This window comes from Arachis ipaensis, chromosome B7 (genome assembly GCF_059453495.1).
Source record: "Arachis ipaensis isolate K30076 ecotype BB chromosome B7, ASM5945349v1, whole genome shotgun sequence".
Lineage (NCBI taxonomy): Eukaryota > Viridiplantae > Streptophyta > Magnoliopsida > Fabales > Fabaceae > Arachis > Arachis ipaensis.
In genome coordinates this window covers 17,532,061-17,556,347 of record NC_142442.1, presented here as the reverse complement: position 1 = coordinate 17,556,347, position 24,287 = coordinate 17,532,061, and the positions used below count along the sequence as shown (strand labels likewise).

At 35.2% G+C, this 24,287-nt stretch overlaps 1 non-coding gene across 1 annotated transcript; it reads right to left on the bottom strand.

Moving 5' to 3' along the window:
- Positions 1–5,600: 5,600 nt before the first annotated feature.
- On the bottom strand, positions 5,601–5,709 carry LOC148550470 (small nucleolar RNA R71). The gene has a single exon (XR_015893453.1). It is a non-coding gene; the product is annotated as a small nucleolar RNA R71 (small nucleolar RNA).
- Between the last annotated feature and the right edge of the window lie 18,578 nt (positions 5,710–24,287).

Below are 24,287 nucleotides of genomic sequence, written 5' to 3'. Positions count from 1 at the left end.
TTATCGTTGAATCCGTTTCCAACGCTAAAACAAAATGTACCGTTTGGTTAAGTAGGCCCATTACCATCGAAATTTTTCAATGAAAAATCTGACAGTATACACCAACCCTAATATAAAAAATGCGTCTCCCTCATTCCGTTATTCGAGTCCCATCTTCTTCTTCCTAAAGGCCTTGCTCCTTCCCACCTTCTTCCCCAGTTTTTGCCTCTTCCAAGTCACTGTATTGCTGCCAGAACTACCCCCATCGCGTCACCAAACTCTCCGCCATTTCTTCCTCACTCTCTACCGTAGGCTCCCTTCACGAGGTTCAGCTCTCTCTCTTCTCCCCCATCACACCGCCCATGCTTCTCCTCTTCTCCCCTCCCTCTACATTGCGAGTTTATAAATATATCGTAGTATTCTTTCTTCTTATGCTTATCTAGTTTGTGAATCAGTCTTTAGTGTTAGATGACATCACCCATTCAGTTTGTAACTTTATAAGCCATTCACACCATACCTTCATAGCAAATTACAATTAAGGAATAGATTATTCACATTCTCATCAGTTGCATTACACAAATTGCATCTATTGTGCTTCTGATTTAAAATCTTCATTTTACACAAACAATCCTTAGTGTTAATTCTCTCCACACTTTGGTCGTGAAGCTATAGGTTGGTATTCTTATGAGATTGTACTCTCTTGCACCACCTACACTAAAGATTTTGTTTGATAACTTCTAGACTTATCATGTTTCCATCTCTCCCTCTAACCACATAATTTAATAATAAGACACTGCATAATTCTTCTACGACCTCTAATTCTCACTTCCATAATTCTATACACCAATGAAAATTACACACCAAAACTAATCCATCCCAAAAAATCACATTCCACTATATATGACTCTAGTTGGTTTGACACAGGAACAATTGAAGAAAGATGTCCATTTGTCTCTAATTTTGTATCCACAGATCCTTCCAAAGTCTAATTATGTTTCTATCCCTACTTTTATCACCATCCTTTTTATCCCTTTATCTTTAAGTTGATCATTCTTGAATTGCAAATTTCATATATTTGCCCAAGTACCAACCTTTCAAACTGTATTTGGGACACAATCATTTATTTGGATCCAAGATATTGCAAAAGCATATGATCTTCTTCCAAAGTGGATAATCCTCCTTGAATAATAGAGCCAAATTTCTCATTAACGCATCTCCGGTTCCTAAGCCTTCTTTCTTTTTTGGAGCATGCACTATCTTCCATTTCACTAAAGGCATCCCATGCTTTTCATCCTTCTTGTTTTTGTTTGGTTTACCATTGGGATGTTCTTAACTCAGGTTTGCTGTCTTTGAATATTGCACACACGTGTTTGGATATTTCTTTTGCATTTTCGTCTAAGTTCTGAGCTCAAATAGCCATTTGTGCCAAAGCAATATGTTATTGCTTATGCGCCCATTTTTTTTGCATTCAAATTGTATGCCACGGATCAAAGTCTTATTATAATTATGTTATGTTAGTACTAAGAATTAGTTATTAAATAGGTTATTCATATCAAATATATGTTAAAATATAAAATATACATTGTAAATGTATAATATGTATAAAGATTACAAATAAATGATGGTTGATTTTCATGACATATAATATTTATATTGTATACCGTGAGTATACAAAAATTAGATACCGAAACAATTACCATGTATCTGTTTATATATACATTTTTTTAAATGGTTATTAAAAGCTCAAGTCGAGCAAAGTAGCAGTCCAAGAAAGGAAGAAATAATATTAGGTCGGTCTAGTGGTTAATTTACTAGTTAGCTTAAGTAAGTATTGGATTTTAAATTCCGCTTTGTGCATGTAACACTTATTGGCCAGTGACAAATCTTTAAATGAAACTTTAGTTCGCGACGAATTAATCCTTAATTTATTGAGATAGGGGATACTATAGGAAAAAAAAACTCTCCAAAACAACACCAAAATTTAGGCAAAAACTACACAAACACTGTCCTTGCAAATAAACTCCGAGCATACTAAAGAAGCCAAACCAATATAATCCAATACATTCTATTTTCCGGTCTTCTACACCTACATGATCTCATCTTATTAGTTAATAGCACGTTTATTATCCTGACCTCCAATTATCACCAAATTCATGTCTGCATTCTTCAATTGTTTGCATTTTCAAATCTACATCATAGTCCAGCATCCCTTTTCTCAATAGTATACAAACTCTATTCACACAAGTTATATTTGGTCTTAGTTATAGTATCATCAAAACATATCTTAATATTTCGAAAGATTAAAATATTTATGGTATACTTTATTTAGAGACCAAATTATAGCAAAAAACAATCAAACTCATCTCACTTTAATCTTTCACTACTTGAAACAGGACTGGTACAATTGGATTTTTCATCATATTTTTTCGCTGATATTACCGTGAGAATTTGTGAATATAAAAATGTTGAAGAAATTACCGTCGAAAAAAATTCGACGCTAAATCTGACAATAATTTTAATGCAAAATATTTTCAATTTGGCGCGAATATTACCGTGAAGATTTTAGTCAGATTTTACAATGGTATAAATAAAAAATGGTCCGCTGTTATTGTCAGATTCGTTTCTGATGCTAAGGCAAAACGTAGCGTATGGTTAAGTAAGGTCATTACTATTGGAATTTTTCAACGAAAAATCTGACGGTATACACCAACCCTAATATAAAAAAAATGCATCTCCCTCATTCCATTGTTCGAGTCCCATCTTCTTCTTCCTAAAGGCATCGCTCATTCCCACCTTCTTTCCAAGTTTTTGTGTTGCTGCCAAAACTATCCCACCGCATCACCAAACTCTTTGCCATTTCTTTCTCCCTCTCTATCGTAGGCTCCTTCCATGAGGTTCGGCTCTCTCTCTTCTCCCCCGTCACACCACCCATTCCTCCCCTCTTCTCTTCTCTCTCTGCATTTCGAGTTTGTGAAAATGAGTGATATGTTATAATCTTCTTTCTTCTTAGGTTTATCTAGCTTGAATCGGTCATTAATGTTAGATGACATTACCCATTCACTTTGTAGCTTTATAACTTATAAGCCATTTACACCATAACTTCATAGCAAATTACAATTAAGGAATAGTGTTGGGCCAACAGTGGAGAGCTCTTGACCACCAGGGAGACTTTGGGGAGGAATCAAGCGAGAGAACATAAGATGAGAAGACACCACATCCAACTCAAAACATTAAGGTAGTAAGTTAATGGGTCTCTCATCTTATAAACTCCTCACTCTTCCTTGCTTTCTTTGATATGGGACTAACTTCATACACTCCTCACACTTGCAATATGATGCGTGAGCATCTTTCTTATTTTTTCCTAGTGAATTTACATTTAATTTGTTGAGTTTAATCAAGAATTAATTATCTTTTAGCCACTATGGATGCTACTTTGAGTCTAGTACAATTCTGTTTATTTTAGGTAGCATTCGATTGGATTTGATGGAGCTTTCACAGAAAAAGAGAAGAAGGCTATATAGGGTAGAAATGGCTTAGAGGATGGAGAGGAAGCTTGCACAAATGGAATCAGCACAAGAATTAAAGGAGATGACAGCGAGGAGCGACGCGTGCGCGTACCTGATGCATGCGCGTGATTTGGAGATTTGCTCAGCGATGTATGCGCGTACCTGACGCGTACGCGTGACACGCGAAGAAGACCATCGACACACGCGTATGCGTGACATGCACCAAGTGCAGAAAACGCAGAAAATGCTTATTATTTAATTAATTCTGATTTAAACTTTATTTTTATTTTAAAATAGGAAAAGATATTATTTTAGTTTTAGAAAATAGATTTTTAAATTAATTAGGATTAGATATAAAAGAGAAAATAATAAACTTCTCTTCTGGAGGAATTGGATCCCAACATTAGTTCACTTTTCATTCCACCTCAGCCCAATTTACAACCCTTATTTTCTCTCTGAACCATGAGCAACTAAACCTCCACTGTTAAGGTTAGGAGCTCTGTCGATTGTATGGATTGATTCTATTATTTTTCTATTTTAATTCATGTACTGATTTATAATTTAAGAATTGTTTTCGTTCTTTATCTTATGAATTTGGGTGGAACGGAAGTATGACCCTCTTTCTAATTGAGTTCTTGTATAACTTGGAAAAGCTTTTTACTTGAACAATAGCTTGAAAACATATTCTCCTAAATTTCAAATTATCTGGACTTAACGGGATACGTGACATATAATCCTTTTATATTTGGGTAATTAGAATTTCTGTGGCATATAAACTAGAATTGAACTTCGCCCTCTAATTGGAATTAAGTGACCAAGGAATTGGCAGTCGATGAATTTTAGAGGAGACTAGAAAGGTCTAATGAATTAGGGTTTAGTCACATATAGTTTGCCATGAATTAAATCTTGCATGATTAAAATAAATTAATAAGAAAAGTCAATCCAAAAAATAGATAACTCTGAAATCTTAACTGTTTCTCCAAATATATTTCATAACCTGTTTACTGCTTGCTTTGTTAAATTTCTGAATTATTGTTTAATGCTTTTGAATACCAAAACACTCTTTTCTGTTTGTCTAACTAAGTAAATTAATCAACCATTGTTGCTTAATCCATCAATCCTCGTGGGATCGACCCTCACTCACGTGAGATATTACTTGGTACGACCTGGTGCACTTGCCGGTTAGTTTGTAGTTAGAAATTACCGCACCAAATTTTTGGCGCCGTTGCTGGGGATTGATAGTGATTAACAACTATTAGTTGTTTGATTACTTAGATTAGGCGTTTTAGTTTTAATTTTATTTAATTTTTACTTTAGTATTATTGAATATATATATATATATAGCACTAATATTTTTCTTAATTTCTGAATTTAAGTTTGGTGTTTCCTAGTTAGTCTTATTTTAATTTTTCTTATTTAATATGCCTAATAATTTCGAAATTTTTTTGTTCTATTTTAATAAGTAATTTTTGAATTTTAGAGTTATTTTTTTTAGTATCTTTTATTTTATTTCTTTTACACAGGTTACCTCACTGGGAATTCTCTACATTCTGACGTAGAGATTCTCATCTTTTTTTGTTTTCCGTTTGTTTATGCACAGGAACAGAGACAAGGAACATCTCTTAGACCTTGATCTTGAACCTGAAAAAACTTTCAGACGACGTTTGCAAGGCTGCAGAATCCACTATGGATCCTAATAATGCTGTTAATGCCAATGTGGAAAATCCGAATGGGAATGATCAACAAAGGAGAGTGCTTGGCTCTTACTCTGCTCCTACTGCAGATCTTTATGGAAAAAGCATTGTGATGCCTCCTATAGCTGCGAACAACTTTGAGTTGAAGCCACAATTGGTCACCCTGGTGCAACAAAACTGCCAGTATCATGGTCTTCCCCACGAAGACCCAAATCAATTTATCTCTAATTTTCTGCAGATTTGTGATACTGTGAAGACAAATGGAGTGAACCCTGTGGTGTACAAACTCATGCTCTTCCCGTTTACTCTGAGGGATGGAGCAAAGCTATGGTTAGATTCCCAACCCAAGTAGAGTTTGGATACTTGGGACAAAGTTGTTACTGAGTTTCTTACTAAATTTTTTCCACCAAAGAAGCTGACTAAACTTAGGGTGGAGGTTCAGACCTTTAGGCAGAAGGATGGTGAAACTCTTTATGAAGCTTGGGAGAGGTACAAGCTACTGACTAGGCAATGCCCTCCGGACATGTTCTCCAAATGGACCCAACTAGACATCTTTTATGAAGGCTTGGGAGAAATGTCCAAGATGTGCTTAGATAATTCTGCAGGTGGTTCATTGCACAAGAAGAAGACACCGGAGGAGACTATTGAGCTGATTGAATTGGTTGCTAGTAACCAATATTTATACTCATCTAACAGGAATCCTGTGAACTCTGAGGGTCCTCAGAAGAAGGGTGTTATGGAAGTAGAAGCTCTTAATGCTATTCTCGCTCAGAACAAGCTTATGTCTCAGCAAATAAATCTATTTACTCAGCAGATGGGTGGCATGCAAGTCTCAGCTATCAACACCTAAAATCCACCTCAAGAGACCTCATATGACATGACAGATAATTTTGTGCAAAATGATAATTATGATTATGCTCAATCCTCTTCTGAACAGGTCAATTACATGAGGAGTGGTCCTAGAAATTCCAACAATGATTCATATTCTCAGACCTACAATCAGGGGTGGAGAAATCATCCAAATTTTGGGTGGAGGGACCAACCTCAGAAACATCAGAATTTCAACAATAATTCTCAAGGCGGCTTCCAACAGAACAATCACAATAACCGCCAATTTCAATCTCATCAACAACAACCACCTCCGCAGGCAAATTCTAAATCCCAAGAAGATTCTAATTGGGAGATGATGAGGAGTTTTATGAAGGAAACCAGAGCATCAATCAAGAATTTGGAGATTCAGATGGGTCAAATAGCCACAAAAGTTAATGCAATTGATCAGAGGACCACTAATAGCCTTCCTGGTAACACCATTCTAATTCCAAGAGAGGAATGCAAGGCTATCACCTTGATAAGTGGACAAGTGACAAGTATGGAAGTACAAGTTAATGAGGAGCCAGTTGAAAAAAAAGCTACAAAGGAGAAGAAGGAAAAAGTAGAGCACGCCCCTCCAAAGCGTGCGGACAACCCATTCCCAGACTCTCTTGACACTTATCCTACATTGCCAAAGGCTCCTGAGTACAAGCCTAAAATGCCATATCCTCATAGATTTCAAAAGGAGACCAAGGACAAACAGTTTTCAAAGTTCTTGGAAGTCTTCAGAAAGTTGCAAATCGATATTCCTTTTGCTGAGGTTTTAGAACAAATGCCTATCTATGTCAAGTTCATGAAGGAGCTGTTGTCAAAGAAAAAGCCTTTAAGGGGAGATGAGACAGTGGTCTTGACTAAGGAATGTAGTGCCATAATTCAGAATAACTTGCCAAAGAAGATGCCAGTTCCACGGGGATTTCAAATTCCATGCACCATTGGGAGCACAACCTTTGAGAAAGCCCTATGTGATCTGGGGGCAAGCATAAATCTAATGCCCTTGTCTGTGATGAAGAAGCTGCAAATCCAAGAGGCACAGCCCACAAGGATAGCATTATAGATGGCAGACAAATCTATGAAGCCTGCATACAGATTAGTGGAGAATATCTTGGTCAAAGTGGGTAAGTTCTTCCTCCCAGTAGATTTTGTGATTCTTGACACAGTGGAGGATGAGAATGCCTCTGTAATTCTAGGAAGACCATTCCTAGCCACTGGAAGAACTCTGATTGATGTGGAAGAAGATGAATTAGTGCTTAGAGTGCATAATGAGCAACTGGTCTTTCATGTCTTCAAAGATATACATTCAGCAGGTGAAGAAGAGAGGTGCATGCAGACTAAGCTTATCGATCCAAACCTTCAAAAACCCCTGATGATGCACCACAGAATCTGCAGCTCAAACCTCCCTTGGTGACAATCAACAAACTTCTCCCTGACATCAAACCTAAGTTTGGTGTTGGGAATACATCATCCACCAAGGGAGAGGGTCCTAAAAAGAAAGTACCCAGAGGATGGAAAAACAAAAATATCCCCACTGAAGATTTCTCCCCAGGAATGAAAGTAGTATTGACTCGAAATCCAATGTGGATTTATACAGTAAAGTGAATCCTTTCTCTGGAGCATATTGAGCTACTTTATGGAGACACAGGAAAGAAGTTCAAAGTAAGGGGTGAAGAGCTGAGCCCCTATGATCCTCCTCCTTAGAGGAGCTGACCGTCAAGCTAGTGACGGTAAAGAAACGCTTGTCGGGAAGTAACCCGATAATTTCGTATCCTTAGTTATTTTTTGTAGTAGTGATTTTCTTATTTATTTTATTTTTATTGAGTTTTTACTGTTTTTCTTTCGTTTTACGTGTGTTCTGATCATGCAGCTATTTTATAACAGGAACCGAACACTTCGAAAAAAAATGAGCACACGACGTGCGAGCGTTTACGACGCATACGCGTCATATGTGTGTGCGTGAAAAATAAAAATTGAATAGAGAGTTGGGCAACAGTGGTGCTGGTGGCGTGCCTTGCGCACAAGCGAGTCCACGCGTACGCGTCGCTTGCGTTTTCACCAGTCCACGCGTACCCGTGACCCTGAAAATCGGCGTCAATGAGTGTTTGAGTAGAGAGTTGTGATGGCTTGGGCTGGAATTTTTCTAGAGGCACAAACTTGATCACGCGTACGCATCCCTGACGCGTGCGCTTCCTTTCCACAAATGGCCATCCACGCGTGCGCGTGAATGACGCGCACGCGTCATATGAGAATTTTGGTTCCCAGACCACGCGAACAGAGAGTTGTGTGTGCGCGCGGCCACTTTCGCGCGATTTGCACAAACCAGAGGCATGCGTACGCGTGCCAGACGCTTACGCGTCGCATGCGCCGCACAACTCCACTAGTGTGCCGCCCAGTTTTGATTTTCAAATCCTAAATTCTCTCTTGTTCTTTTATCCTTTTATTCTTCTTTCATCATACTATTTTTTTATGTCTTTTTTTATATCCTTCTCTGTTTTCAGTTCTTCTTTGCTTGAGGATAAGCAAACCTTTAAGTTTGGTGTTGTCGCTTCGCTTACGGCTTTTCTATGGGACCAAAGGGAGGCGAATCATCTTCACTGAGGAGCATAGCCGGAGGAATGAGATGGCCACCAACATAACTGAGGTGGTTGAGTTCCTTTCGTTCTATATTCCTTCCCGTTCTTACTATGTTATGTTCCGGTTTTCTGCTATTTTGTCTCGTTTATTGCATGATCCTTTATTAGATAAATTCCTAAGTTCTAGTTTAGTTCTACTATTTTGAAATTTTCTGTTATTTGCTTTACTGTTGAAAGGTGCCTCATGTATTGCCCACTGAGCTTGAAATCAAAAAGAAAGAAGAAAAGATGTAGTGCATGAGAAATTGAGTTTAATTTTTAGAGTAGTCTCATTTATTCAAATGTGGTGGTATTTTCTATGACTCTGAATGCATGACATGAATAGTGCATATTTGAATTTGAATCAAAGAATGTTGATGTACAAGGAACAAGAATTTAGAGAACTATTATGAAGTCTCTGCAATAAGTAAAAGTTTAATCCTTGAAGCAAAAGAAACAGCAAAGAAAAAAAATAGAAAAAAAAAGGAGATATAAAAGCAAGGTCTAAGGCTCTGAGCATCAATGACTAGGGAGGTCAGACATTATTAAAAGCTCAAAGAGTTGTTTCCCCAGTCATATGCTTGTGGTGTTCTTGTGTCAAGTAATCCTTGAGACAAAACATTTAGAGTTGAGATCAATTGCAATTAACAGAGTATGCCAAAGGCTTTGAGCACCACTGTCTGGGAGTAACTAAAAGGAATATCATAACTTAAAGAGAGTTTCTCAGTTAAGTGCTTGTGGTGTTTCTGTGTCAAGTGAAGCTTGAGACAAAACATTTAAAGTCATGGCTAGGCTCAAGGTGCAAAGCACCAAAGAAAAGAGAATCAAAGAAAATTTGCTGTGTTCAAGGATTTAACTGAAATATAAAGATCAAAGAATTCATAATATAATCCGGATTCTAATTCCAAATGACATTGACATTCCTCTGACTCAAAGGAAAGTGAGATGCCAAAACTGTTCAGAATTGCAATAGATAAATCCCACTTTAAGAAGAGACATGAGCATAATTGAACTCTCACTTCTCATGTAAATTCACATCTTAACCTTGTATTAGATTTAGTTGCTTGAGGACAAGCAACAATTCAAGTTTGGTGTTGTCATGTGTGAGCATCTTTCCTATTTTTTCCTAGTGAATTTGCATTTAATTTGTTGAGTTTAATCAAGATTTAATTATCTTTTAGCCACTATGGATGCTACTTTGAGTCTTGTGCAATTCTGTTTATTTTAGGTAGCATTTGGTTGGATTTGATGGAGCTTCCGCAGAAAAAGAGAAGAAGACTATATAGGGCAGGATTGGCTTAGAGGATGGAGAGAAAGCTTGCACAAATGGAATCAGCATAAGAATTAAAGGAGATGACCAGCGAGGAGCGACGCGTGCGCGTGCCTGACGCGTGCGCGTGATTTGGAGATTTGCACAGCGACGCATGCGCGTACCTGACGCGTACGCGTGACATGCGAAGAAGACCATCGATGCGTACGTGTGACATGCGCCAAGTGCAGAAAATGCAGAAAACGTTGATTATTTAATTAATTCTGATTTAAACTTTATTTTTATTTTAAAATAGGAAAAGATATTATTTTAGTTTTAGAAAATAGATTTTTAAATTCCTTAGGATTAGATATAAAAGAGAAAAGAAACTTCTCTTCTGGGGGAATTGGATCCCAACATTAGTTCACTTTTCATTCCACCTCAGCCCAATTTACAATCCTTATTTTCTCTCGGAATCATGAGCAACTAAACCTCCACTGTTAAGGTTAGGAGCTCTGTCGATTGTATGGATTGATTCTATTATTTTTCTATTTTAATTCATGTACTGATTTATAATTTAAGAATTGTTTTCGTTCTTTATCTTATGAATTTGGGTGGAACGGAAGTATGACCCTCTTTCTAATTGAGTTCTTGTATAACTTGGAAAAGCTCTTTACTTGAACAAAATCTTGAAAACATATTCTCCTAAATTTCAAATTATCTGGACTTAACGGGATACGTGACATATAATCCTCTTATATTTGGGTAATTAGGATTTCTGTGGCATATAAACTAGAATTGAACTTCACCCTCTAATTGGAATTAAGTGACCAAGGAATTGGCGGTTGATGAATTTTAGAGGAGACTAGAAAGGTCTAAGGAATTAGGGTTTAGTCACATATAGTTAGCCATGAATTAAATCTTGCATGATTAAAATAAATTAATAAGAAAAGTCAATCCGAAAAATAGATAGCTCTGAAACCTTAATTGTTTCTCCATACATATTTCACAACCTGTTTACTGCTTGCTTTGTTAAATTTCTGAATTATTGTTTAATGCTTTTGAATACCGAAACACTCTTTTCTGTTTGTCTATCTAAGTAAATTAATCAACCATTGTTGCTTAATCCATCAATCCTCGTGAGATCGACCCTCACTCACCTGAGGTATTACTTGGTACGATCCGGTGCAGTTGCCGGTTAGTTTGTGGTTAGAAATTACCGCACCACAATATTAACAATCTCTCCCTCAAGTGTGAGCCTCCACATCAAGCATCAACTCTCCCTCTTTCTAGCTCCTCCACCATGAGTATTCGTCCATCACACCTCCGCACCACACCGCTAGCCACGCCGCCCGGACCACCTTTGCCAGGAAGAATTTTGATGTTTCACCTTGAATACTCCTTAAACCAGACCGATTAAACCATCGGCTCTGGTACCACTTTGGTAGCTTCAGCAACTCATAGGTATCATTCTTAAGCAAGGACTTCATTTCTTCAAGCCATTGAGTTTTGCTTTCATCTTTAATAGCATCTCCAAAGCATTCAGATTCTCCCCCATCAGTCAACAAAACAAACTCATGTGGAGAGTACCTTGATGAAGGCTTCCTCTCTCTTGTAGACTTTCTGAGTGCATTTGCAGAAATTTCCAAAGCTGGTTGTTCATTTGGATCATCATCACCAACTTCATCAAGAATCGGATCAACTATTCCATCTTCACCTACACTTGTATCATGCTCATTATTTTGAGCTTTAACTCTACTATCTTCCACCATAGGCATAGAGGGAGTAATATCCAAGTCAGAAAAATTATCACTAGGCTGAACCATTGGCTTCTCAGCATTATCAATATCCTTCAATGTTTGGTCTTCAACAAAGATAACATCTCTACTCCGAATCACCTTCTTGCTAACAGGATCATAAAACCTGTAACCAAACTCATCCATGCCATAGCCAATAAAAATACACTGCCTAGTCTTTACATCAAGCTTAGATCTATCATCTTTGGGAATATGAACAAAAGCTTTACATCCAAAGACTCTTAAATGATCATAAGAAACATCTTTACCTGACCATACCTTCTTTGGAACTTCAAATTGCAAGGAAATACATGGTGTCCGGTTTAAGACATGAACAACAGTGCTCAAAACTTCACCCCAAAAGGATTTTGCCAATCCAGACTATGGCAACAAACACCTAACTCTTTCAACCAATGTTCTATTCATTCTTTCAGCCAAGCCATTCAACTGAGGAGTCTTCGGAGGAGTCTTCTGATGTCTTATACCATGCTCTTTACAATAAGCATCAAATGGACCTGAGTACTCACCACCATTATTAGTACGAATGCATTTCAACTTCTTCCCAGTTTCTCTTTCAACAGAAGCTTGAAATTGCTTGAACACATTCAAAACTTGATCTTTGGTCTTCAAAGTGTAAACCCATAGTTTTCTAGAATAGTCATCAATAAAGGTTACAAAATAGATAGACTCTCCAAGTGTTCTTGTCTTCATCGGCCCACATACATCAGAATGCACCAAGTCAAGTATCTCCGGCTTCCTTGAAGGTGGATAACTCTTGAAAGAAATCCTGTTTTGTTTTCCAGCAAAGCAATGGTTGCACTTTCTCACTCATATGACATAATCTCTTATGCCATATATCAGTTCCATCAACAAACTAAGTAGCATTAACAACATCTTTCACAATATTTGCTTGAGTTAAATAAAGAGTAGAGTGTCGTGTACCTCTAGCAACGACCATGGAACCCTTGGTGAGCTTCCAACTATCACGAAAGAATGAACTATCCAAGTCTTCATCATACAACTTACCAACAAAAAGTAAGTTTAACCAAATATCTGGAATATGCTTCACACGTTTCAAAGTTAACTTGGTACCATTGGAGGTTTTTAAGCAAACTTGTCCAACACTGGCACATTTTGCAACAGTTTGATGAGCTATTTTCACATTATCAAAATCACCAGGAGTATAAGATGTAAACAAATCCCTCCTAGATGTAACATGAATAGAAGCACCACTATCAATCACCCAGCTATTGCTATTATTAATAAGGTTAACAGATTCAAACTCCTCAACAACAAGAAAATCATCATGAGTTACATTAACCTTGTCTTCATTGCTATCATCATCTTTATTTTTGCTCTTGTCTTTACTTGCCTTAGCTTTCTCCTTCTTTAGCTGCCAACAAAATTTCTTCACATGTCCCTTTTGACCACAATGATGACATTCAATATTTTTATACTTTCCTCGAGACTTGCTTCTGCTTTGATATCTACTTTTAGGACCTCAACTTTTGTTTCTCCTCCTAGAATCAGAAACAAGAACATCTGAATGTGTAATCGATGTACCTTGTGACTTTCTTCTCATTTCTTCATTCAAAATACTGCTCTTGGTAAGATCCATAAAGATTACACCATCAGGAGCAGAATTGGACAATGACATTCTAAGAATTTCCCACGAGTCTAGTAAGGAGTCAAGAAGTAACAATCCTTGAACCTCTTCATCAAATTTGATACCCATAGAAGATAACTGATTCATTATTCCTTGGAAGTTATTCAAGTGATCTGTCATTGATGTCCCATCTGTATATTTCAAAGCCAACAACTGCTTTATAAAAAATATCTTGTTATTCCCAGTTTTCCGAGCATACAACTGTTCAAGCTTAATCCAAAGGGTTCGAGCATGTGTCTCTCCAATAATATGGTTCAACACATTATTGTCAACACCCTGCTTCTCTGTACTAAAAACTGGTTGATGAAAATTCTTAATATAAAGCAAATCTTCCATCTTTGACTTTCACAAATCATAATTAGAATCATTAAGAGTGATCATCCTACTAGTATTAGTATTAGCTTCCATTGTTCACAGAATCACAAGCCCAGAAAAATACTAAGAAGCTCTGATGCCGGTATGTTGGGCCAACTGTAGAGAGCTCTTGACCACTGGAGAGACTTCGGGAAGGAATCAAGCGAGAGAATATAAGATGAGAAAACACCACATCCAACTTAAAACCTTAAGGTAGTAAGTTAATGGGTCTTTCATCTTATAAACTCCTCACTCTTTCTTGCTTTCTTTGATGTGGGACTAACTTCATACCCTCCTTACACTTGCAACATTAACAATCTCTCCCTCAAGTGTGAGCCTCTACATCAAGCATCAACTCCCCCAGTATGAAAGATTAATATTGAAGCACTCACGACACAATATCCAACACAAGAATAATATAGAAGCACTCACAATACAATATGGCAGCAACTATGAACAAGCAAATATAGCAAGTAAAGCAATAACAAGAACATACCGAGATTTTAACGTGAGAAACCCCCTCAATGTGAGAGGTAAAAACCATGAGTCGTCCAGACCAATGAAATAGCTCCACTATAATCAAATAAGATATAAGAGAGTCTCAAACAAAGTACAAAAATGTACATATAACCAGCCAAAATATCAAAGCACCAAAGCTTACAAATGAGAAGCAAGAAGTTGAAAAATACCAAAAAACAAAGTTGTTGTTCGAAGCCTATTTCTCCCTCTGCAAACTTCCAATTAAAATCTCCACCATTCAGAATGAAGAACAAAACAAGAAGAATCTATAGTTCAAAGTTCACGTCGATCTCACGGTGAAAGAAAGAGAAACTGCTATTCAAAGAATGCTGCTCTGTGTAAAATTGGAAAACCTATTTTCTCTCTTGTGAAGCCAATTTCTCCCACTAAAAACTTTCAATTAGAATCTCCACCATCCAAAATGAAGAACAAGATGCGAGAAATACACAGTTCAAATTTCAAGCCGATCCAACGGTGAATGAATGAAAAAATTCCATTTGAAATTTATTGCTTTGCATAAAAATGAGAATTTTGTTTTCCCTCTTCTCTCTCACTTTGTGGCTACTCTCTCACTCTCAAAATTGACCCCCAAAAATCTAATTAGGGTAGAGACACAAGGGTGCAAGAATACACTCCCAAAAAATTGGGCTTGGATCTCACAAAGGAGAGAAAAAAATCCAACAAATAGATGATCCCCATTCTCATCAGTTGCATTACACAAATTGCATCTATTGTGCTCTTGATTTAATATCTTCATTTTACACAAACAATCCTAATTGCTAATTCTTCCCACCAACACGAACTATACCAATAGCTTAATCTTTTAAGAAACTAATCCTCTCCACACTTTGGTCGTGAAATTATAGCTTGAAACTCTTATGGGATTATACTATCTTGTACCACCTACACTAAAGATTTTGCTAAGTAACTTCTAAACTTATCATGTTTTCAGATTACCCTATCATCTCTCCTTCTAACTTAGGCATGGCAAAATTCTCCAGCGAAACGGGTATCCGCAGAAATTTATCCGCCGAAGACCGGATATAGGGGCAGTTTTCACCCGTGGGGGCTGGGGCGGGGACCCGTTTATTATACGGGGCGGAGGTGGGGATAGAGGTCCCTACCCCATGAAGATCCATTTATTTTCTGTATATATAAAATTACTCAAATGTCCCTATCATATATATAATGAATTGTTGAAGGCCCTACTGCAGAACCCTAATCCCTTCGAGGCTCCCTCCTCCCTTGGTTCCCTCTTCTCAGCGTCTCTCAAGGCTCAACCTTTAACAAAGAACAAACTGTTACCCTCTCCTCTCACCGGTGATCACCTCCCAGTCGTCTGCCACCTCCTATCTGACCGGCATTGCCGCCTGACCTAGCTGAGGAAGAAGCGTTGCCGTCTTTTCCCTCGTCATCGCCAGAGTTCCTCTTTGCCGCCAAAGTTCCTCCTCACCGCTAGAGTCCCCTTGCGTCTAGAGCTTCCTTGCGACCAGTGTTATTCCTCGCTGCCGTCCAGAGCGTCTTGCTGTCCAGAGCCTCTTCTCGGTAAGTCAAGGTTTTTTTTTTAATTTTCGTTTACTTTGATGTGATTATGTGCCTTTGGTTCTGAAATTTTGTGATTTAATGTGATTTTTTGTTATTAATGTGATTATATTTCTGAGATTTCTTGTTATTAGTGTGATTATATTTATGAGATCTGTGATTTCTAAGATTTTCTTTGATTATATTTATGAGATTTCTTGTTATTTATGTAATTATATTTATGAGATTTTGTGATTTCTAATAAATTATATACAATACTATTTTTTCATATTATTGACTTATTCTTGATTTATTTTATGATTTTAACTTTTGATTGTGTTCTTTTTTATGTAGGATTCAAACAAATCGAAATCTACCATCAATACCAATATTCATGAAAAAAAGCTTGAGGATTATACAATGTGATGAATTATGTTTTGTAGTTTTTGGATATGTTTAGTAGTTTGATTGTTTTATAAATATATTTGATATTAAATGTTAGTTGTTGTTAATGTCTTTGGAGACTATGGACATGATGTTTGTAATGACAACATAGGATTATTTAATTTTTTTTCATTTTTTTCAATTTCTTTTATTTTTTTATTTTTTAAAAATTCGTGGATATCCGTAGAGTCCCGGTCCCCGGCGGATACGGAGTCCCTGTTACCCGTCGCGGAGACGAGACAAGGACGGGGATGGGGACTGAATATGGAGGCGGGGTAGGGGGCGGGGGCATGTTCCCATCCCGTGGGTACCGGTTGCCATGCCTATTCTAACCACACAATTTAATAATAAAACAAACTCCGCTAGAAAGACAATAAAAAATCTAAACAATGTGAACAATGGGCTGCAGATTTATCCCAATATATGAAAAAATAAAAGAGTAAAGTATCGTTTTTATCCTCCAACATTCGGGATAAGTTCCAAAATTGTCCCTAACGTTTAAATTGCCCTATTTAAGTCCTCCAATGTTCCCAAATTGGCCCAATGTTATCCTGTCGTTAGGGATCTGTTAACAGAATTGACGGTGGGACAAAATTGTGATGATTTTGAAACGTTAGGGACTTAAATAGGACGAAAACATTGGAGATAAAAATAATACATAAAAATAAATTTTAATTTTGTCCTTCAATAATATCAATTTTTTACGGTACATAGTTATTCAATTATTTTTTAACCACATCTAAGTAAATTAAACTTAATCACATTACTTTTATTCTAAATAAATTTATTTTTTTTATAATTTTACTCTTAAATATTTTTACTCATCATAAAATATTTGTAGAATGACTAGTATAAATGATATATATACAATAAAGTATAAATTGTATCTTTTATTTCTAATGTATCGAAATTCTTTAGTGTTTAAGGGTAAAAATCTTTAAAAGTAAAATTATATATAAATTTTTTTAGAATAAAAGTAATGTGATTAAGTATAATTTACTTAAATGTGATTAAAAATAATTGAATAACTATGTACCGTAAAAAGTTGATATTATTGAAGGATAAAATTAAAATTTATTTCTATATATCGTTTTTGTCTTCAACGTTTTCGTCCTATTTATGTTCCTAACGTTTCAAAATTATCTCAATTTTGTTTCGCCGTTAATTTCGTTAACAGATCCCTAACGGCAGGACAATATTGAGCCAATTTTAAAACATTAGGGACTTAAATATGACGATTCAAATGTTAGGGACAACTTTGGGACATACCCTAAACATTGGGGACAAAAACGATACTTTACTCAAAATAAAAAACACTCCACAAATTACCTAAATAAAAAATTTCACTTGATTATTCCAAAAAAATAACCATCTCAAACCCTAATTTACCAAAGCATTTCACTCCATACCCTCTTCCTTCCCAACCGGTCCGGCTGCCACCTCCACCTTCATCAATAATTATCCCACTTCACTATCGGTGCTTGGCTTGCCACACGCTGCCAACAGTGTCCCTCACCCCTACTAAAAATAATCATCCACTTAAGGATAAAAATAATCATCCGCATACCTAATGAATTGAACATCTAACATATTTTAATTATATATAACTAAACCCAATCCAATCAAAATAATCATCTACATAAGAATTAAAATAAGGTTAAATTACACAATTAGTCCCTACACTTTCGGTGAAATTGCAAATTAGTCCCTACACTTTAAAAGTTTATAATTGGGTCCCTAAAGAGAATTAAAATTTGTAATTTAATCCCTACCATTCAAAAAGTGTTTGATTTAACAGAATATTTTTAGAATATTCTCTATTTTGAACATGTGAGCTGCACATGTTTGATAACAGGGACCAATTTGTAATTTTAGTGAAAGTATGGGGACCAACTGTGTAATTTAACCATTTGAAGAGACCAAAAACTCTCTAGGCTATCTGAACCTACCTCGTCCCTTCTCAACTCTCTCACTCTCACTTTCTCACTTTCTAAAACGACACCCCAACCCCACCACTCTCTATCTCTCACCTCAGTTCACCGTCGCTATGCTGGATCCACCGCATTTGTGCTCACGAGTTGGGTCTCGCCTCCTTCCTCCATCTCGCCTCTCTCATCCGACAACTTTTTCTTCTCTTCCAATCCCAATATTGAACACCGACGATAAATGGAAGAGAACAATTCCAATCCCAAGCATGCTCAAAGCGAACAATTCAATGTCTAAGAAAAAAAATAGCAACAAATCAACACAAAAATAGCAACTCAATTTATTAGTGAATCTGGCGCGGTGATGGAGGCGAGAGGCACGACGATGGTGAGGCGAGGTGAGAGACAGAGAGCGTTGGGGTTAGGGTGCCATTTTGAAAAGTGAGAAAGTAAGAGTGAGAGAGTTGGGGAGGGGTGGGGTGGATTCAGATAGCCTAAGAAATTTTTGGTCATTTTCAAATGGTTAAATTACACGGTTGGTCCCCATACTTTTACTAATGTTGTAAATTGGTCCCTATTGCAAACATGTGCAGGTCACATGTTTAAAATAGAGAATATGCTGAGAATATTCTGTTAAATCAAACACTTTTTGAACGGCGGGGACTAAATTACAAATTTTAATTCTCTTTAGGGACCCAATTACAAACTTTTAAAGTGTAGGGACCAATTTGCAATTTCACTAAAAGTATAGGGACCAACTGTGTAATTTAACCTTAAAATAACCATCTGCACACCTACTAAAATGACCATCACAAACTAACCATTGAAATAGAAAAAGAAGGAGATGAATGAATAAAAGAAATGTGACTAGAATACATTCGGGAAATATCTAAAGAATCACCGTCCACCATTAACACTGTCCCGTTGCAGCGGCATGCACGTGCTAGAATTTCTGTGGTACTTAGATCAGTTTGGGAAGACAAAGGTATACAACAACACGTGTGCGTACTTTGGGAACTCTCAACCTCCGGGGCCATGCCCGTGTCCGTTGAAGTAAGCATGGGGAAGCCTTGATGTTCTGATTGGGCGGCTGCAGAGTTCATCGGCCTTTGCTACAAAGGGAGGCTGCAGCGGCATCGGTAAGGACCAAAGAATGACGATGAGGATGTATGTTAGAGATTATGGTGAAATTAGGAATAATCGTATATAATGTAAATAAATTTAAATATTAATCCTAATTTTTTGAATTTTAAAATTTAAAATTAAATAATCTAATTTTTTTTTATTTTAATTTTACGCTTCTTTCTTAATCCATTGTTCATATAGTAATTCACAATTAACATTGTTTTCCATACTTTCTCGTAATAAGACATTGCATAATTCTTCTAGACCCCTAATTCCCACTTCCATAATTCTATACACCAATAAAAATTTCACACCAAAACTAATATATCCCAAAAACCACATTCTACTATATATGACTCTAGTTGGTTCGACACAAGAACAATTGAATAAAGATGTTCATTTTCTCTCATTTTGTATCCACATATCGTTTCAATATCTAATTATGTTTTTATCCCCTATTTCTTTCACCGTCCCCCTTATCATTTTATGTTTAATTTGATCATTTTTGAATTGCAAACTTCGTAAATTTGTCTAAGTACCAACCTCTCAAACTAGTATTTGTGACGCAATCATTATGTTTAGATCCAAGATGTTGTAAGAGCATATGATCTTCTTTTAAAGAGGATAATCCTCATCGAATAATAGTCAAATTTTTCACTAACGCATATCTAATTCCTAAGCCTTCCTTCTTTTTTGGAGCATGCACTATCTCTTATTTCACTAAAGACATCCTATGCTTTTCATCCTTTTTTTCCAAAAGATTTTATTTTTTTTGTAAAGCATTTATTTTATGCACAACAACTTTTAATATTGACAAAATATTCAATATTGACTTAATGAGAACCAATTGTTAAGAAATTTTCTTTCCATCTATCTTTGGTTTGTTTTTAACTTCTTCTATCATACGCTTTCATGTCTCAATTTTTTTCGGATTTGCACTAAAAAACAACTCTAGAGCCACATAAATACGTACATTTCTTTTTTTTTTTTTTTTACTATTTTTTTTCTTTATTTTTTTGTTACTCTTATTTTTCTTTGTTTTATTTTTTTTTCTTTGTTTGGTTCTTATTTAAAAAAAGAGAAAGAAGAAGAAACGAAAAAAGCAGAAGAAGATGCTGAAAATTAAAAACGAGGAAGAGACGAAAACTGAAAACAAACAAAAAAAAAAGCGTAAGAAGAAGAAACTGTGTATACGTAATATACATTAAAGAGTTGAAACCCATTTTGGCCCTGAAATTTGGGCTCGGCCTTAATTTTGACTCTCAAATTTTTAGTTACCAAATTAATACCCTCAAATATTGGATCGTGCCTCACGTTTGCTCATGTAGTTATCTCCGTTAACGAAGAGCTGATGTGGCACGTTAAGTTGACACGGTGTGCATCTATGTAGCACCCAACTTGTCAGAATGAATGCGTGATGAGTGAATGATATGGCAAAAAGTTGTTTTCACTTGATTTGACTTCTCTGTATATGTTAAAACCCTAATTTGCATGGACTCATATTGAGTGAAAATAACTTTTACCACATCATTTACTCATCACACATCCATTCTGGCAAATTGAATGCCATGTAGATGCATACCGTGTCAACTTAACGTGTCACATCAGTTCTCAGTTAACGGAGATAACTATAGGGACAAACATGAGACACGATCCAATATTTAGGAGTGTTAATTAGATAACTAAAAATTTAAAAATTAAAATTGAGGCCAACTCCAAATTTCAGGGGTCAAGATGCTTTCAACTCAAACATTAAATATCGCATGTCGCATGATATGGTTTAAAAATGTGAAAAATATTACTAAAAAAGATACTTCATCACCATTTGTCCATTTCTGAGACAACTAAATCCTAATGACTTGGTATTTGTCTTTTTGTCTGGGATCTTTCGCATACCATTAGGGATGTCAATGGGGCGGGGCGGGGGCGGGGGATGCCTTCCTGCTCCCCGTCTCCGCCCCCAGAATTAATCCCCATCCCCATTCCCCGCGTTCCCCATATTCCCCGCAGGGCCCCATTCCCCATCCCCTTATATTTAACATTCATATGAAAATTATAGTAAAAAATATCAAAAAATAAAAAACAAACTACAAAATACTATTACAAACACACAAACATATCTTATCTAAAATTATAAGTTCAGAAATACAACATAGCAAATTATAATCCATAAAATAAAATCTTAAAATACAACTTCCATTCTAAAAAAAAGCAATAAGATATAGTCTTTAACATCAAGTATTCTTTGATGGTCAGCATACTCAGCAAGAAAAATTATAATTGCTTTAGATACATAGAAGGAGATAAAATCAAGCAACTATTTCAAAATCAAACCCTAATTATTTCAAAATTATAAACCCTATATGTCTAATTGTTTTAGATACATAAAAAGAGAGAAAATCAAAATTATACAACACAGTGAGTAGGGAAGACTGAATAATAGGGTTAGGATTTTTTTAATTGGTAAAATTACTAAAAAACCCACCTATGTTAGAAATAAAGTAAGGTTATTTAAGAAATTTCAAACATTCGGGGAATTATCGGGGATGGGGCGGAGATCCCCGCTCGGATCCCCGCGCCTGTCTCGGGGGAATTTTGCTCCCCATCCCCATCCCCACGAAGAAAATTTCACATCAATGGGGCCCCATTCGGGGCGGTCCCCGCGGGGATCCCCGCCTCCTGGGGATTTTTGACACCCCTACATACCATGGACATGGAGAAGGGGAAAAGGTTCACACTTGACACGTCACCACGTACCCGAGAATTCACCTTTCACTTTCACGCCTCAGCTGCGTGTGTCACGTTTATCCAATATTATATTATTTATTTACTAGTAGAATCATAGTCCGGTCCGATCCGATCCAAAGATTATAGATCCAAATATTTTAGAGACTAATTTGACATAATTTCATCGAGTTTAAGATTAATAAAAGTTTTAAAAATAGATTCAATCATTATTTAAAGTTAGTTTCGGAACGAATTTGACTTCACTTGACTCGTGTGCACTAAATAAACTAAAAAATGTATATATGTTTTAAATTAATTTTAATATTATGTTATATTAATTATAAGTTTATTATTTTATATTTAATCATACTTGTTGAATTAGAAAATAGATCAAAAAAATATTAAATTAGAATTTATAGACAAATTAAAATCCAAATATAGATATAACTTTTCGATAACAAATTTTTTTTTTATAAATAAATACATCATAAATAAATTTTTTTATATTGGGTCAAAAACAGAATCAGAGGGATCAAAAACTGCTAATTCATATAGAGCCATCGAACCGGCCCAACCAACTATTAAAATTTTAAATGTCTGATTTTTATTCAATTTAGACCTTGTATAATTGTGACGTGAAAATATTTAGATTTCATCGGTCTAGAACCGAATTAAGGTCTAAAAAATAAATCTGATGTATATTTAAAGTCGAATCTGAATTACGATAAACTCGATTTTATCCGATCATATACACCTCTATTATTTACTATTTAACTCTTTAAAAAAAGATATGTTTATTTGGATGGAATAAAGTTGATAATGTAATATAAGCATAGAAAATTAGTCATTTAGTAATTATCTTATAAGAATATAAAATTATATTATATTTATATTTTAATTAAATTTTATAAGTATAATTTAACAAAATTTTTATATATAATAAAAATATAATAAAAATACAAAAAATAAAATGATAACTATTTTTTATTCATAAAGAATTTAACTATTCTGCTATATAAAAAGGTAATTATCCTATTGTAATATGTATTAGTGGTTGATTAATTTAATAAAAAATATTTAAAATATATATAAAATTATATTAACAACTATTTTTTTATAATTGCAAAATATATTTTATATAATAATAAGATTAATCTTCATTTTGGTACTTCAAATACACATGTGAGCTTTTTCTATTTTGCAAATTAAATAAGTTAAAATATTTTTTTGAAGATAAAAATATATAATCAAGTTAATTTATAAACATGAGTTAAATTATTTTTAAGATTAATTTGTCAAATGTTTACTGGATAAAAAATATAATAACAACAATAACAAAAAATTAGACTCTAAAATAGTTTTGCGATTGATAATTTGTATTAATTTAGTTCCTAAAATTTTAATTATAATATTTTAATTGTTTAAATTAAAAAAATACATCAAATTAATCCCTCATAGCGTTAGGTCATATTTATTAAAAGAAAATTAAGACTAACTTAGTACAATTTTTTTTTTTGGAATATGAGAAACTAAAATAATATATTTGGAATCTTAATTAAAAGCCGAATTAATAAAAATTGTCAATTTGCTATATAGATCAGAGACTAATTTTAAAACTTAACAAAATTATATTTTATTAGATAGGATTGGCTTACGCAAATTTTTAAATGGAGTTTCGAATAAATTAGTTTTTGGCCTGTCAGGTTAGGGGATATCATGAGTAACAAAAAAAATTATATCAATTAGAATAAATCTTTATAATCAAGCAAAATAATTAACTAAATAAATTCAACTAAATTGTTATAATGTGTTTCATATCCACACGTGCTTTACGCTATCTTCTTCTCCTCCTCCTTTTTTCTCATCTCTCTTTTATTATCATCGTCATCGCCGTCACCACACGACCACCTCCATCTCCTTCTTCTCTTCCTCTTTTTTTTCTCATTTGAATTTCTTCGATCTCCTCCTTTCTTTTCCTCCTCCTCTTCCTCTATCATTGTTATCATCGTCGTTATTGTCATTATCATCGTTTTCTTCTTATACGTATGACATTTTAAATTCAGAATACATCAAAATTTCTTAATAATGACGACACACAAACAAACTTAATTCAAAACAAGGTCAGACTAAAAGTGCAACTTATTTAAAATCAGAATGCACCGAAATTAAATCTAAAATGCATCAAAATTACTTAATGATGATGATATAAAATAAATTCGGTTTAAAACAAACACAGACCAAGAGCACCTTATTTAAATTCAAAATGTACTAAAATTACTTAATAATGACGACACACAAACAAACTC